Source organism: Schistocerca serialis, chromosome 6 (genome assembly GCF_023864345.2).
Source record: "Schistocerca serialis cubense isolate TAMUIC-IGC-003099 chromosome 6, iqSchSeri2.2, whole genome shotgun sequence".
Taxonomy (NCBI): domain Eukaryota; kingdom Metazoa; phylum Arthropoda; class Insecta; order Orthoptera; family Acrididae; genus Schistocerca; species Schistocerca serialis.
In genome coordinates this window covers 325,575,034-325,592,050 of record NC_064643.1, presented here as the reverse complement: position 1 = coordinate 325,592,050, position 17,017 = coordinate 325,575,034, and positions in this window count along the sequence as shown.

The window sequence follows — 17,017 nt, the reverse complement described above, 5'->3', positions numbered from 1 at the left end:
CAAGTATTGTTAATTTCTAATAAATATAAAGTTATTGGGTTTTCAGCAGAGTGAAGCTAGAAAGCTGATAATTTTATACTAATTCATCTTACCACAAAAGTTAATGCGGTCATATCCCTGACTGGTTTTCTCTCTTCAAATTCTCTCTATTCTGCCAGGTCAATGCTGATACTTTGTGAATAAAAAGGGTACTATATAGAAGGGCTTTCAAAGAAACCTTAAATATTTTAGAACGTGGTATTGTATACTAATTCATACAAGATATTTCACATTACGTGTGTCCAATTTTATTGGTTGGATACACACAACTGTTACAATACAGAAGGTGTTAATTCCATAAATTACACCTCCAACTTCAATGCACACTTTATTTATCTTGACATCAAGTGCAGCTCTTCTGAGATCTTGGCATTATTTTATGGGTATAGCACTACTCACGGTCTGAATGGTCAATTCATATCTTATTTTTACTTTTTCATTGTATACTTCACTTTTCAACCATCCCCAAAGGCAAAAGTCAAAAAAGGGTGGTCCAGGGATCTTGAGGGCCAAGAAACAGGGTCATTTCTGGCAATCCATCTTCCATGGAATGTTATGTTTAGATCTTATGTTACCTGGTGGCTAGAATATGCAAGAGCCCCATCACACTCGAAGAATGCACTCATCCTTGCTCTCAAATGAATCCCTTCCAATAGTGCTGGAAGCTCGAAAGTCTAGACAACAGGGCCTCATAATACAACAGGTGCAATCAACTTTTTGTCCATCATACCACACCACACATTTACAGTGAAGCATTTTTGGAAATGCATCTCCACAAAGGTATGATTATTTTTGCTGGACCACTGATGTGAGCTAAGTGTGTTTTTGATAACATCATGAGTTAATGTGGCTTCATTAATAAACAATATTAATGGGATTACCCTGTACTTTTTGATTAGCCAGTTACAAAATTCCAATTGTTTATCTGTACCTCCTACTTGATGGAGTTGACACTACATGTGACAGCTGTTGGGTACGACAAGTGGTGTGCCTTGCCCCAGCATTAGGACTGCCAAGCAGAGAGGAATAGTGAGAGGAAGGCAATGCCAATTCCTTCCTACAGTGCTGGTACCATTACCTGTACTTATACAAAAACAGAGTTGACAGGTGCAGAAATATTGGCAGCACTCAGAGACAAATTAATATCTTCCAACTAGTGCCAATTTTCTCTGATACTTGCAGTTCCAATAAAAAGGGTCAAATGATTGTGAACAAACAGTAGAAATTCTGTATGTACTTGTTAAGGGACTACATTATACCAACTGATATAATGTCTTCTACTTCATCCACACTGATCATTTGCACATGCAGATGAAATATTACTCCTGGGAACTGCACCAGTCACACATAGTTTAGTGAAAAAATGAGTAAACAATCTTCAAATGGCTCTGAGCACCATGCGACTTAACTTCTGAGGTCATCAGTCGCCTAGAACTTAGAACTAATTAAACCTAACTAACCTAAGGACATCACACACATCTATGCCCGAGGCAGGATTCAAACCTGCGACCGTAGCGGTCGCTCGGTTCCAGACTGTAGCGCCTAGAACCGCACGGCCACTCCGGCTGGCAGTAAACAATCTTCAATCCAGTGCTCTGCAGGTAGGAGGTTGCCTACCATATTCTGTAGAAGACCCACCTTTTCCATTACAAAATCTTACACAAATACCATACCGGCACATTAAGCATTTGAAATACATGCAGCATGCTTAAATGATACAATAGAATTGGCAACAATTCACAATCACAGTTAAAAATTCAATTATGTAAACTCAAGTACAGCTTCAAACCAAAAGTGACAGTTGATAATAAATAAATAAACCCATGGCAACTAGAGCACCAATATGTGAAAAGAAAACTTTGTATCTAATGAAGAAAAATTGGACACACTATATGGAATGTTTTAATTAAAACTGATCTGTACTCTCGCCTCCTAAAATATTTACTGTTTTTTCTGAATCACCGTGCTTATTTAATTGTAGCATCTAATACAGAAATCTTCAGTTATTTCTATGGTAAATAGGCCAGTCAAGCTCTTTCTAAAAACAATGATTACTTTAAAACTTATGTAAGAGGGAGAATCATAGTTGCTAATTATTAGCTGCATTATATCTACAAAGGTATATTAAATAATTAAAAACTGAAGCACAACACTTAAGACTTTTCTAACACAATCCGTTCCCTAACTGAACAGCAACTGGATTTAAAAAAATATTGTGCTTGTTAATGATCCATTCATCAAACTTACTGGCCTCATATTTGGTTTGTTCAGTCAGTCTTTGGCCAGCTCATGTTCGCGATGTTCACTAATATAAACAAATTCTCTTGGTTTGTTACATTATTAACTAATGGTTGTTTGGTTTGGGAGAGGGGACCAGACAGCGAGATCATCGGTCCCATCGAATTAGGGAAGGCTGGGAAAGGAAAACTGCCATTCCCTTTCAAAAGAACCATCCCGGCATTTGCCTGAAGTGATTTAGGGAAATCACAAAAAACCTAAATCAGGATGGTTGGATGCAGGTTTGAACCATCATCCTCCCGAATGCAAGTGCAGTGTCCTAAGTAGAGGTGTACATGTCCCGCTTTTAACCCGCCCATGCTTGCCCAGTGGCCAGGCGGGCAGGCCACCGCTCGTTGTCAACAGAACGGGCAGGCTGCTTCACTCCCAGCCAAGCCAAGCAGAACCCAACCCGGGCAGGCAGCGGGAAACTTGCTTGCCTGCCCATATTACTGCTGAGCTGCGCTACGCAGCTGTTTAGTCTGCGCGCGTCATTGTCGTATTATGAACGTTAATCAAACGTTTTTATTTTACCTGAGCACCAAAAGACAAACCCCAACATTATATATATATGTATTAATTTCAGGTAAAAAAAATATTGGTTTTATTTGTATATTCTTCCTTTACGCGTATATTTCGGGCTTCTTATCTACACTCCTGGAAATGGAAAAAAGAACACATTGACACCGGTGTGTCAGACCCACCATACTTGCTCCGGACACTGCGAGAGGGCTGTACAAGCAATGATCACACGCACGGCACAGCGGACACACCAGGAACCGCGGTGTTGCCCGTCGAATGGCGCTAGCTGCGCAGCATTTGTGCACTGCCGCCGTCAGTGTCAGCCAGTTTGCCGTGGCATACGGAGCTCCATCGCAGTCTTTAACACTGGTAGCATGCCGCGACAGTGTGGACGTGAACCGTATGTGCAGTTGACGGACTTTGAGCGAGGGCGTATAGTGGGCATGCGGGAGGCCGGGTGGACGTACCGCCGAATTGCTCAACACGTGGGGCGTGAGGTCTCCACAGTACATCGATGTTGTCGCCAGTGGTCGGCGGAAGGTGCACGTGCCCGTCGACCTGGGACCGGACCGCAGCGACGCACGGATGCACGCCAAGACCGTAGGATCCTACGCAGTGCCGTAGGGGACCGCACCGCCACTTCCCAGCAAATTAGGGACACTGTTGCTCCTGGGGTATCGGCGAGGACCATTCGCAACCGTCTCCATGAAGCTGGGCTACGGTCCCGCACACCGTTAGGCCGTCTTCCGCTCACGCCCCAACATCGTGCAGCCCGCCTCCAGTGGTGTCGCGACAGGCGTGAATGGAGGGACGAATGGAGACGTGTCGTCTTCAGCGATGAGAGTCGCTTCTGCCTTGGTGCCAATGATGGTCGTATGCGTGTTTGGCGCCGTGCAGGTGAGCGCCACAATCAGGGCTGCATACGACCAAGGCACACAGGGCCAACACCCGGCATCATGGTGTGGGGAGCGATCTCCTACACTGGCCGTACACCACTGGTGATCGTCGAGGGGACACTGAATAGTGCACGGTACATCCAAACCGTCATTGAATCCATCGTTCTACCATTCCTAGACCGGCAAGGGAACTTGCTGTTCCAACAGGACAATGCACGTCCGCATGTATCCCGTGCCACCCAACGTGCTCTAGAAGGTGTAAGTCAATTACCCTGGCCAGCAAGATCTCCGGATCTGTCCCCCATTGAGCATGTTTGGGACTGGATGAAGCGTCGTCTCACGCGGTCTGCACGTCCAGCACGAACGCTGGTCCAACTGAGGCGCCAGGTGGAAATGACATGGCAAGCCGTTCCACAGGACTACATCCAGCATCTCTACGATCGTCTCCATGGGAGAATAGCAGCCTGCATTGCTGCGAAAGGTGGATATGCACTGTACTAGTGCCGACATTGTGCATGCTCTGTTGCCTGTGTCTATGTGCCTGTGGTTCTGTCAGTGTGATCATGTGATGTATCTGACCCCAGGAATGTGTCAATAAAGTTTCCCCTTCCTGGGACAATGAATTTACGGTGTTCTTATTTCAATTTCCAGGAGTGTATATAAATAAAAATTAATTGCCAAATGTGTTAATAAGCGTAAAACTCGAGAACGCCTGGACCAGTTCGGCTAAATTTTTTTTGCTGTGTTCGTAATTCTCAGGACAAGGTTTTTATGAAATAAAATTTTTCGAAAATCGACCGAAAAATTGGAAAATTTGACAAAAACTGAAAGTGCGTTTTCATTGTGTCCGTGTGTTTGTATTGCATACAATCTTGATGAAATTTTGCACACTATACCTTGAAACCAAGAGGAAGGACACAGTCTACATAAAATTTCATATGGTGCATGGCAGAGGTTCCTTTACATAACGGAACTCGACAAATTGTACGTATTTATTCCAATCTTGATGAAATTTGGCACACTTGATAGTCAAAGCAGGATGAAGGGCGCTGCCTGCTTAAAATTCTGAATGGTGCATGGCGGAGGGTACTTTACGTACACACTTCTACACCAACCTACAATTTTATTCCGATCTTGAAGAAATTTTGCACACTTGACCATCAAGAGGAACATCACTGTCTACATAATATTTCGGACAGTACATTGAAGAGAGTACCTTACAAAAGATTTTGACATCGTTTGCGGGTTACCATGAAAGTTCACTATGTACGCATGTTTCCATGGAGAATGTTTTTGAATATTTACATGTATATATATATATATTCAAAAACATTCTCCATGGAAACATATATATATATATATATATGTGTGTGTGTGTGTGTGTGTGTGTGTGTGTGTGTGTGTGTGTGTGTGTGTGTGTGTGTGTGTGTGTGTGTGTGTGTGTGTGTATATGTATATATATACATACATATATATATACGCATATACATATACATACATAAACATATATATATATACATATACATGCACATGTAAATATTCAAAAACCTTCTCCATGGAAACATGCGTACATAGTGAACTTTCATGGTAACCCGCAAACGATGTCAAAATCTTTTGTAAGGTACTCTCTTCAAGATCATAGACATTTCGTTTAAAAGAAATGTGTGTGTGTGTGTGTGTGTGTGTGTGTGTGTGTGTGTGTGTGTGTGTGATATATACACATTTCTTTTAAACGAAATGTCTATGATCTTTTTGAAATTTGAGAGCTGTCTGGCACATTCACAGTCATCGTGTTGGACAATTCGCGCACAGCAAATGTCGTTTAACAGTTGCAAACCATTTTTGGTTGAGTGAACGTGTTATATTGGCTGCAAAAAACCTTGATGTTAACGACATGAATTTTCAGGTTCAAAATATGACACCTGGCGAATTGCTGACATACAAGTTGGTTTATTCCGTTACTAACCAAGATGATGTAGTCAACTATCGTATGGAATTTTTAAATTCGCTGGATTTCCCCGGATTACCGCCTCCCAATCTGTAATTAAGTTGGATCGGCAATCATGTTGCGAAAGGTAAACCAGCCACGTCTTTGTAATGGCACCCGGCTTGCGGGGAAGAAGTTAAAGAACAACGTAATCGAAGCCACAATTTTAAAAGGAAAGTACAAAGGTGAGGACAGTTTGATTCCAATATCACTAAGATTCCGACCGACATGCCATTCGACTTTAAACGGTTATAATTTCCAGTGCAGCTTACATTTGCCATGTCGATAGATAAATCGCAGGGGCAGTTGTTATATGTTTGTGGCATCAATCTTGAAAATCATGTTTTTCACATGGCTATTTGTATGTCGCATATTGCCCCGTCGGGACACCTTCAACTTCATTTGTTTACGCACCAGAAAACAAAACTATCAATGCTGCGTATCAAAAAGTATTACAATAAATGCTACCTAGCAATAAACTTTGACACTGATTCACTGATCACCACAAAAGTTGACAGATATATATGAGTTTTCATAGATAGGTGAAGAGGAGATGAACTGAGGTGGCGGAATCCGACAGAGAGAGGACGAGGAGAAGGATAGAGGATGGGGGGGGGAGATGGGCCAAGGGATGGGTTCAAAAATGGTTCAAATGGCCCTGAGCAATATGGGACTTAACTTCTGAGGTCATCAGTCCCCTAGAACTTAGAACTACTTAAACCTAACTAACCTAAGGACATCACACGCATCCATGCCCGAGGCAGGATTCGAACCTGCAACCGTAGCGGTCGCGCGGTTCCAGACTGTAGCGCCTAGAACTGCTTGGCGACTTCGGCCGGCCAAGGGATGGGGAGTGGGGGGGGGGGGGGGGGGGGTGGAGGTGATCAAAGAGATAGTGGTAGAGGACTAAACGGATAGTGAGAAAATATGGGAGGGAAGATGGACTACGAGAGTATGGAATAAATAAATGCCCAGGCAACGCAATGCAGTCTGTGCTGCACTTTTCAACACCGAAACGGATGGATATTTGTACTAAAGAAGTGAACCTCCACCCCCCAAAAAGAAGATTGGTCACCTCCCCAGAAGAATAAATTATCTACGCCCCTATTAACCACTCTACTGCAATGAGAACCAAATTAAGATTTTGGAAGTCTAGATTCTTTAACTTCGTATGTTTCAGCCAAGTATGACACCAATTATATAAATATTTAACTACGTTTCCAGGATGTATTTTACTGGTTCTGTGAATTCATTCGAAGTTGGAAAAATCATTCTAAATTTCCAAAATGCATTTTAACAAAATCGAAGGACTTGTTTCGTATCCAGTTCGTCTAAAAACTATAGTACTGGGAATACAATGGCGACCCTGAGCCATTTTTTGCGGCTCCTACGTTTGCGTCATGAGAGTCTACACTTGTAGTCTAGGTCTGCATCATGAGGGACCATATTTCGGACCATCATGATGCAGACTAAGACGACGAGTGTTTACTTGCATGATGCAAATCTAAACGACGACTCTAGACCCTCATAACACAGACCTAAACGACGAGTCTGAATCCTCATGACGCAGATATAGACGCTGTGGAGAGTGGCTCAGAGTTTCCATTATATTCCTACTACAATACATTCATGGAAAAAGACGCTCTTCATTTTAGGAGTATTTGTAGTGTCTAGGTTTTCAGCATCTTGACTCTGCATGTGGGATTCCCCTTAATATAGAAATACAAGAATAAAATTACATTTTGCAATGTGTGTGGAACTCAACAAAATAAATTGTAATTTAAACTCATAATGTGTATTGCCTTACTCCACAAATGAATATTTTATTTTGCAGAACACTTTTCAACATAAAATCTTTACAAATTTTCCTTCAGTTCCCCTGAAAGTATTATTTAGGCCAAACCAGATACTCCTAAAAATATTTGGCTACTTTTGCAAACCCAAGTAACAGAAAATGGTTTACAAACAATAATTAATGTCACTTGGAAGGATTGAAATCAAAAATTTTAGTCTAAATTAAAAATGAACTGTATGCATTACAAAATTTCTATCTCAGAAATTGACGCCCAGAAAGCGCAAGAAAGAAATCTGCACTCTTAATTAGTAAATTTGCGCTCAAACTCATAGTTTCCCGTTTAATGTTCTACTGTATTTTCAATGTGTCTGCTGATTAGTGTTTGAATTAATTATGACGAGATCGTTAAGTCTGTCTGCATTAAGACGTGATCGTTTTTCGCTAATTAGGTTTCCAGCGCAACTAAAAATTCTCTCACTAGACGCACTAGTGGCTGGTATATTTAATATTTTTCTTGGCACACACGCAAGTCGAGGAAGTCGTTGGGAGTTATTTTTCCACCACTGTAGAATATCTCCCTCGTTCACACAGTGTCCTTGCAAGTATCTGCTGACTTCATCATGTAGGAGAGGAGGCTCTTCTGCCCAGTCCTCAAATTTCGCCATTTTGTACGGCCCTGGATTTGTTTCTTGGTTGCTGTGATTAGGCACTTGTACTGAAACTGTACAGGTTCCAATTAATATTTGCAGAATAATGTGAAGTCGTACTACACATAGTTGAAATTATAATAGGTTTTAGATGATGCTATCATTTATCGTCCTGTAAAGTCACCAGAAGATCAAAACTAACTGCAGGACGATTTAAATAAGGTATATATTTTTGGTGTGAAAATTAGCAGTTGGCAATAAATAATGACAAGAGCGAGGTTATCCCTGTGTGTACTAAACTAAGTCCGTTAAACTTCGTTTACAAGATCAACCAGTCAAATCTATAGGCTGTAGATTCTACTTAATACCTCTGATTACAATTACGACCTACTTGAATAGGAATGGACACACAGAAAATGCTGTAGGAGTTTTAACGACAAAACACTCTTTTGGAGCATTGCTACGAAGTTGGAGAGCCTTACTATTGACGGAAGAGGTCGAAAGAGTCTAAATAAGGGCAGCTGGTTTGGTATTATCGTAAAACAGGGGAAAGAGTGTCGCGGAAATTACACAAGAGTTGGGGTGGTAATCATTTCAACAATGGCGTTTTTTGACGTAGCGCGATCTATATATGAAATTTCGATCACCAACTTACACCTCCGAATTCGAAGAGATATTATTGAGTCCCATATACATTGGAAGAAATGATCATCAGAATAAAATACAAAAAAGCAGCGCTCAGACGGAGAGCTGTAGGTGTTCTATCCCGCGCGAAATTCGAGAAAAGGAGACAAATAAGTTGAAAGTGGTTCGATGAACCCTCAACTAAGCACTTGCGTGTGTCTTGCAGAGTAACCATGTACATGTAGATGAAGAATATATGCATTATCTTAGGAGCTTACCTTCAGCACACATCTGTCGTGCTGCTTGGTAAACTTCAATTTTTTCATCCTCGGTTAACTTTCTTAATGTGCGGTAGTTAGCCACCATAAACGTTGCAATTTTATGCAACATACTAACGCACATTTTCTGTTCTAGGAAGGCATCAGCGGCTTGTTTCAAAGGTTTCATGTCCTGAAAATACATTTTCTCAACATACATATTTCACATGTGGTTCTATAATATTCAGATGGAATAAAATTACAAACCTCTTCATCGTTATCCCGTACGGTACAGTGAGTTTTTAAGGCATAAAACCACGGTAGAACTAAATGTAGCGTTGGATCCTTGTCACTCTCTAGATCAACTGTGGCTTCTTTAAACGGCTTAAGAAATTCTATAAGCTGGTCAGTGATATGGTGGTCATAGCCCAGCATCTTATCAGAGGCACCTTCATTATGTAAAACAGCCTTCACAGAATCAATCTGAGAATGGACTGATACAAGCATGTCAAAATAACTATTCCAACGAGTTGAAACCCACTGCTTTAAAGATGAGTTCAGTCTCACACAGGGACCTCTTCTCTTGAAGTACGAAACCGTAGCCCGCACTGTATTAAGAATGGCTAATATATTTGGAACATTTTCTTTCAAAAACTGTTCGCTCAGAACATGTTTCAAGACTGTGTTTATACTATGAGCCATGCATGGAAGACGCTGATATACTTCGAGAGCTTTGACAATGTTACTGCCCTGGTCTGTGACAAACGTAATTTTGGCAATGTCTTCACGAGAAACACCCATAGTTTCTAAGCCATCTTCCAACTCGTTTCGAATATTCGAGCCAGTTTTTGGGCAGTCAGGAAATGCAGAGCACATTAGTACATATTTATTCAAACGCCAGTCTGAATTTATGTAATGCATTGTCACGGACATGTAATGCACCCCTTTGTAATTGTCTGTCCATAGATCAATTGTACTGGCACATATACCAGAACGAATCGCATGCACTATATCTGGGAGCATTTTGCTGCGCACTTTATCAGCTAAGGTTTGAACTTTCCTAGCTACTGTCACTCGGGAAGGCATAACATTTTTAATATCAACTGAGCCATATTTTTTACCTATGTCGATCAGTGTCTGCCCTAAATTAAGAAATCCTTCTCCCTCTATACTGCTAAATGGTCTCAGGTCCTTAGCACACATTTCGACGCACTTTTCGGCCGCTAAATCTCTGTCCTCTTTCAAGATATTTACGGAGTGAGGGAACTGCTTGTCAAATTTGCACACATGTCGTAACATACTCGAGGTTCCCGAATAAGTACTTAAGAGCTTTTTACATAGTTTGCATTGAGACACACTACCGATTTATTTGAAGCGGCCTCGTAAACACACGAAAACGTTTCCCATGCGGCACTTGTGCTCTGTTTCGTTACCAGCATGTATTCGCCAGTTGTCAATTTTTTTTCAATCTCACTAAAGTTCGACCTATTCATTGTGCTGCCTCCACCGTTGCGATAAATGAACTGCAGGCTAACTACCTGGCTACTCTAGTCACAGTAGCTTGACAGCGCAACCTGTTGTCAGGCGCAGCAAGCTGAGCGGGTCCCGTGAAGCTTGGCAGGCTTGCAGGAACCCTGGTAGCCCGGGCTTGCGGGAGCCCGTATCGCCCGCATTGCCCACTATGCCTCAGTACACGCGCACTCTTGTGTTTACATCGCGGCAGGCTGACCTGCATGAATGGTTGCAGAGGTGCTAGGGGCAAGCAGGCTGCAAGGGGAATTTGTACACCTCTGGTCCTAAGCACCGCACCACCTCGCTCGATATATTTACTGTTCCATCAGAAACTAGACACCCTACAGATTGGGAAGTACAGTTCATCAATGGTTTTGATAGTGCCTTACAGTACATACAGAGTACAACCTAGAATGGTACAAGGAACTCTTCTTTTGCTTCTCTTTACAGAATACATTACTGTCATTCTTAAATTATCCACTTGCAAACATCTTATAGACTATGACAGTATACAAAACAAAATGGTATATCATTATGCGAGAAAAGTGTATGACATGCTTCATTAGCTTACCCTAATAGATGAGGGTTTCTCTTGCAACACAGGTAAATTACAGGCTAGCACAGAAACTTTAAGAAAAAATGTTCTGCCTAGGGTATTTTCTTTTTAAAAGATGCCAGGGTTAATGAGTCATCAAGTGTGAATCAGACAACATCCTTCAGCAAGGTATACAACATTAAGTTTCACAAAAAACTGGATTGTCAGTATTACAACGAATAGTGATTTATTCACATAAAATGTGTTTTTCTACACTTTACACAGTGAATAAATGTTGTCACACGGACAGTGTGTAAGGACTATTGTCAAAGAAAAGTGCCAGTGAGTAGTAACAACACTCTACTCACAAGAATACCAAAATGTACACTAACTGCCTTTCCCTCCCGTTTCTCAGGCAAAAACATGACAGAGTACCAACCTGGCCACGTCTTCAGTTAGATTCACCAGGTAATACACAAGTGTGGTGGCAGGTTTGGACTCCACAGCTAGATGGCAGTACAAGATGGTGTAGCTGCTTATCAGTTGTTCCCTTCCAGCATCAAGTAGTGAGTGATGCACTTCACTGGGGCTCGTCTAACTGCAGTTGAAATCTGTAATGGTTGACATTGATTCTTGCCATCATGCTCACAGTAGTTGACTCTTTGTAGCAGATGCTTCCTTTATATCTTGGTACTAACAGTGCACACTTGAAACAAAGTCATGTGAAAGGCTGAGTGACCGCATGACCACGGAGATTTAGTGTTCCATGCAACAGACACCCACAAGATAAAATATGCTGATATTGCAAATTTTGCTGGTCCTGCCCTTGTCTGTCTCGCCAATAATCAATACAATGTCTGATGCCATCCCAGTCATGTGACCTGCCATGGTGATAGAGTTCTTTTGCCTCATCAGAAGAATCAAGACACAGGTGTCGTACAATAATATTTTATATTTTGTGGTATCAGAAGTCAAGTAAACAAGAAAGGGCATAGGAGTGTGACACGGTTGTGACCTCGTACATACACTGCTGGCCACTAAAACTGCAGCACCATGAAGGCTGCATGCAGCATATGTGGCGAACAGCATTGCAGCACAATCATGTCAAGTAGATAGGTAAAGAAAGATTACAGAATCTGGTTTCCCACGCACAGCCAATCTGAACATTCACCAGCACAAGCTGAAATGTGACAGTGGCAGGATCTTTTGGACAAGTCCGAAAGAACAGACACCACATACATATAATTAAGGAGAGAATGGCCAATGATCTCTTCAGTGTGGATGCACAACCAGGCTCGAACTCTTATGGAAATTGGCAAAATGCCGCAGGTAATGATGATAATGGGCGACAGCACAACATTGGGTCTGACAGGAGGCTTGCTAGGGTAGTCCATATAATTGTGATGACCAGTTTCCAGATGGTTTACTGGTCAGAGCATCTGCATAGTAAGCAGGAGATGTGGGTTTGAATTCCAATCTGGAACAAATTTTCAACTTTCCCCATTGACTTAAATCTTTGCCCACTCGCAGCCCATGTCTGTAACTCCTTTGTGCCTGAATATAGAATTGTTGAGTTCAGGAGAACCATACTCCACACTTCACAGGGTCTCAGGGCCCGTGGCCCCACACAACTATCACTTGACGTGACAGAAATATTGATCACTTGGCTGCGCAGCTTCTTCAACTAAGACACACACCTTGCATCAGAAAATGGGCTCATTCAGACAAAGACAAGTATCCACGAGAACAGTGACAGTGCCAGTAGGGCACCCATTGTTCCAGCTTTCTTTAATGTAGCAGCAGAGAAATGTGCCGAGCATAGTGTACCAAAAGACAACATTGGAGGCCAGCTATAGCACCTCGATGTGTTTTCAGTGAAGTCACGGTTCTGCATATAGCGCTACAATGGATGCAGCCATGTGTGGAGGATTTGTGGTGAAAAAATGTTGCAAGATTGAATTTTTCACTGTCATATGTATAGAGCCCCTCGAGTGATGGTACAGAGTATCTGAGAATTCAATACAATCACCTCCGGTTCACATAATCAATCATTTGGACAGCAGGTCTTTCCTTTCGGGCATGTTTAGTTGAGTTGTTCTGCCTTATGTTTGGTGTGTCTGTGTTGTTATCTTTCACTAATATAGAGCAAGGCCACATTTGGCCTGCAGTGTCCTGACTTCCTTCCGTACAGATGGTATTGAGCTGTTGATCTGACCAACACTCTCTCAAGATCTCTCACCCACGGAGAACATCTAGTCACGAATTGCTGGAGACTGGCACATTACCATTCACTATTGTAAAACTCTGGAATAGAGCTTATGTAGCCTGGAGTTACATAGCTGTGTCTGTCAGTCTCACTTGATATGCGCTGGGTTAGAGCTGCTGTTGCTGCTAGAGGTGGCAGCTCCATGTATTGAATTTTACAGCTGTATATGACCACATCACTAACAAATTTAATCATGCATTGGTTCATATTATATTTAAGAGGCAGTCAAATGAAAACCGAACACTTCCATGACTGGGTAATGGAATGGCTCCATTCAACAGTAAACTGATAAGATATTTGTCTCACAGGGAGATGAGATGAGGTGATCAATTCCTGTTACGTAGAATGTGGTTGGCCGCTGACTGATCCATAACTGCACTCACTTTTGCATTTCCTCGTCCGACTGAAACCGACATCCGTGCATTTCTTTCTTCAGGCCACCAAAGATGAGAAAATTCACATGGTGAAAGATCTGGGCTGTAGGTAGTATGTTGCAGTGTTTCTCAACCAAGTCATCATCTGGCAGTTGGGGGCAGGCATTATCGTGCAACAGGATGATTCTGTCCTAGATATTTTGATTTCATGGTACGTTGTAGTTTCTGGGAAGTGTCTTCATAGCGCTACACACCGATTATGATTCCACGCTCGAGGAACTTAATGTTCAAAGGGCCACTGCAGTCAAAGAAGACGATTGTCATGAAATTTTTGGAACTTGCATGAAAAAACTTCAAATTTCTTCGATGGGGAGTTTCCATTGTTGGCTTTGCCGTTTGCCCTCTGGCTGTCAGATGGAATTCATCCTGCTGCACAATAATGTCTACCCATATAGTGCCACTCTGACGAATGTTACACTTCAGTGATTTGTTTGGGAAATACTGCAATATCCTCAGAACAGCTCGGATATTTCACCATGTGATATTCACACTTCTGGTGGCCGGAACAAAGACATGTGGATGTCAATTTTAGCTGGACGATGAAATGCAAGAGTGCGGTGGTTGATCTGTCAGCAGCCACCTGTATCCTATGGAACAGGAACCGATTGTCTTGTCTCCCAGTGACGCAAATGTTGTAACAAGTGTGGTGATTACTTTTGAATGGAACCATTCCATTGTCATGTTGTGGCAGGCGTTTGGCTTTCATCTGATTTCCCCCTCTTCTACAGAGCAGTCTTTGGCTGCCGAGGCCAGACCACGTTGTAATGTTATACATCATCATGAAGGATACCAAATAATGAAGTTTTACTTATTGTCCACACCCACACACTATATATGTAAAACTTCATTATTTGGTATACTTCATGATGATGTATAACGTTACAACGTGGTCTGGCCTCAGCAGCCAGAGAATGTGTGTGTGTGTGTGTGTGTGTGTGTGTGTGTTTGTTTAATTCCAATGAAGGCCTTTTCAGCCAAAAACTTACTTGTCTGACAGTCTGTTGTGCCTATCTGTAACTCGGCATCTTCGCTATATGGTGAGTAGTAATCTATCCTTTTCCATACTAACATAAGAAAGGGAGCACTCGTATGCCAACTGTAATCCGTGTGGAGAATTGAGATGCATTACGTTCCTACAGTTGATTAATATGAACACAACAATTTTATGCATGTGTTATACTTCGTATACTGACAGAAGGCAAAATAGCGAGTCATCATTAAGCCAAAACAAGAAGAGATGGACGGGGGCAAGGGAGAGGAAGAAATGATGATTGAATCTCTATGTCTTGGTACTTTTCCTTTGCCACCAGTCAATCCAAGGAATTGGGAATAACAAATTGCTCCAGTTCTGGAATGAAGGAAAAAAATTCAAGATCATCAGATAGAATGTACAGGGAATGGTTAAAAAGCAACAGTAGGCTAACAGCAAACACATACCCCACTTCCAATGAAACCAAATCACCTCACAAATACGTGGCCCAATTACTACTAAATATTCCTGGAAATACATGTGACCAACTGTAAACCTTTTCTTGAGCATTCAGCTTCCTAGCTAAAATTTTTTAAGTAGTATAAACCTTTCAGGCCACAAACATTTTGTCTTCGGCCACTGCCAACCTTAACCATCAAAAAAATTCTGTTTTCAACATCAGTGCATTAGACGTTAACGAATGTTGCATTTTTTACAAATGGGCAGATAATTTTTGGCGATAAGCAAGAATACTCAAGTATTCAATAGGTGTTTTCAGTTTTGATTACTCAAAAATTTAAAACATTCGTTACTTGCATGGGTAATTTCTATTAGCACAGATGCTCAGTATGTATCACAGTACTTGAATTACAAGAGTAAGGTTGAGCTAGCTACCTTCACACCATTATCCCTCCTGTTGCAGAGTGGTGCTTGGTTTGTCAGCAAGCCCACACACCTCTCTGACAGTACTAAAAAGAATTTGCACAGAAAGAAAGACGTGTGTGCACTGTTCATTAGTGTGGTTTTTTAGATTATAGTTAAGCAGTTGTATACATTGTCAACAACCTCAGTGGCACTTATTTTCCAGTCAAATCCTCTGCCAACATCTCATTTCTGTTTGTCAATAATATTAGTAATATAATTATCTTCAATACCCTTTGCTAAATCTAAGTCTGGTTGAGAAAGCAGTGAAGTATATATCGACAAATTTCTCAAGTAATCCAATCATGGAAACAAAATGCTTAGCCACAACATAAATGTGCTTATATGCTACATGAAAACTTCGTTGTCTTCCATAGTTCATACAACGTAAGTCAATATTTGCACAGGCACAACAAGTAATCAGTTGCAAAGATTCATATAACCAGTATGTGCCCATAAAAGAAATAAGTGTGTTAATTGTTTTACAAATTATTATCTATTGCTGTCCAAATAATAACAGCAATAATATTAAAAGTCTCATATTAATGGGCCATGGGGGGAGGGGGTGTTTATACTTCCTACCAAATGTATTTCATGTACAGTGTTTAAGGGAATATGTGTTTTGCTCCTGGCATCTAGTGGCAGTCCACTGCACCTGCTGTAGTTTCTATTTGTTGTGAATTATAGCCTTCAGGACTGTGGGAAGTATACATCCCACCAAGCAACAGTGTTTTTTAATGGTCATTGGAAAGTATGCTTACAACAAAATTGATCCGTCATTTATGGTAGCAGTTGTATGAAAACTGGTACAATAGCCACTTTGTTTGCCATGGGATCACTATTGTTGTCAGAACACATTGCTTCGCTTCTGCAGTATACAATATTTTGACCGGTATCAGCTCATATCTTTACTGTGTGCTAAAGTTTCAAGGATTGTTTTCACATTGTGGTAAGCTAACTAACACTGGTAACAAACATTTTTAAAATAAAGTGAAAGAAAACATAAAATAAAAACAGAAAACACTGTTCATTACTTTTTTTACGTGTAATAGCAACACAACAGCTCACAAAAGGGAAGTGGGAAGTCCATTTACACCACAATATTAATACCTCACAAAGGTGCTGTGGTGATACATGTACCACCATAGTTTTTTTTGGGTCCTAAATAAAAAAAATAAAATCATCAAAAAATAAATGCAGTCAGTTGATCACAATTCTAATGTTGTTGTTGTTGTTGTTGTGGTCTTCAGTCCACAGACTGGTTTGATGTAGCTCTCTATGCTACTCTATCCTGTGCAAGCTTCTTCATCACTAATGGGGGTGAAGCTGATTCCT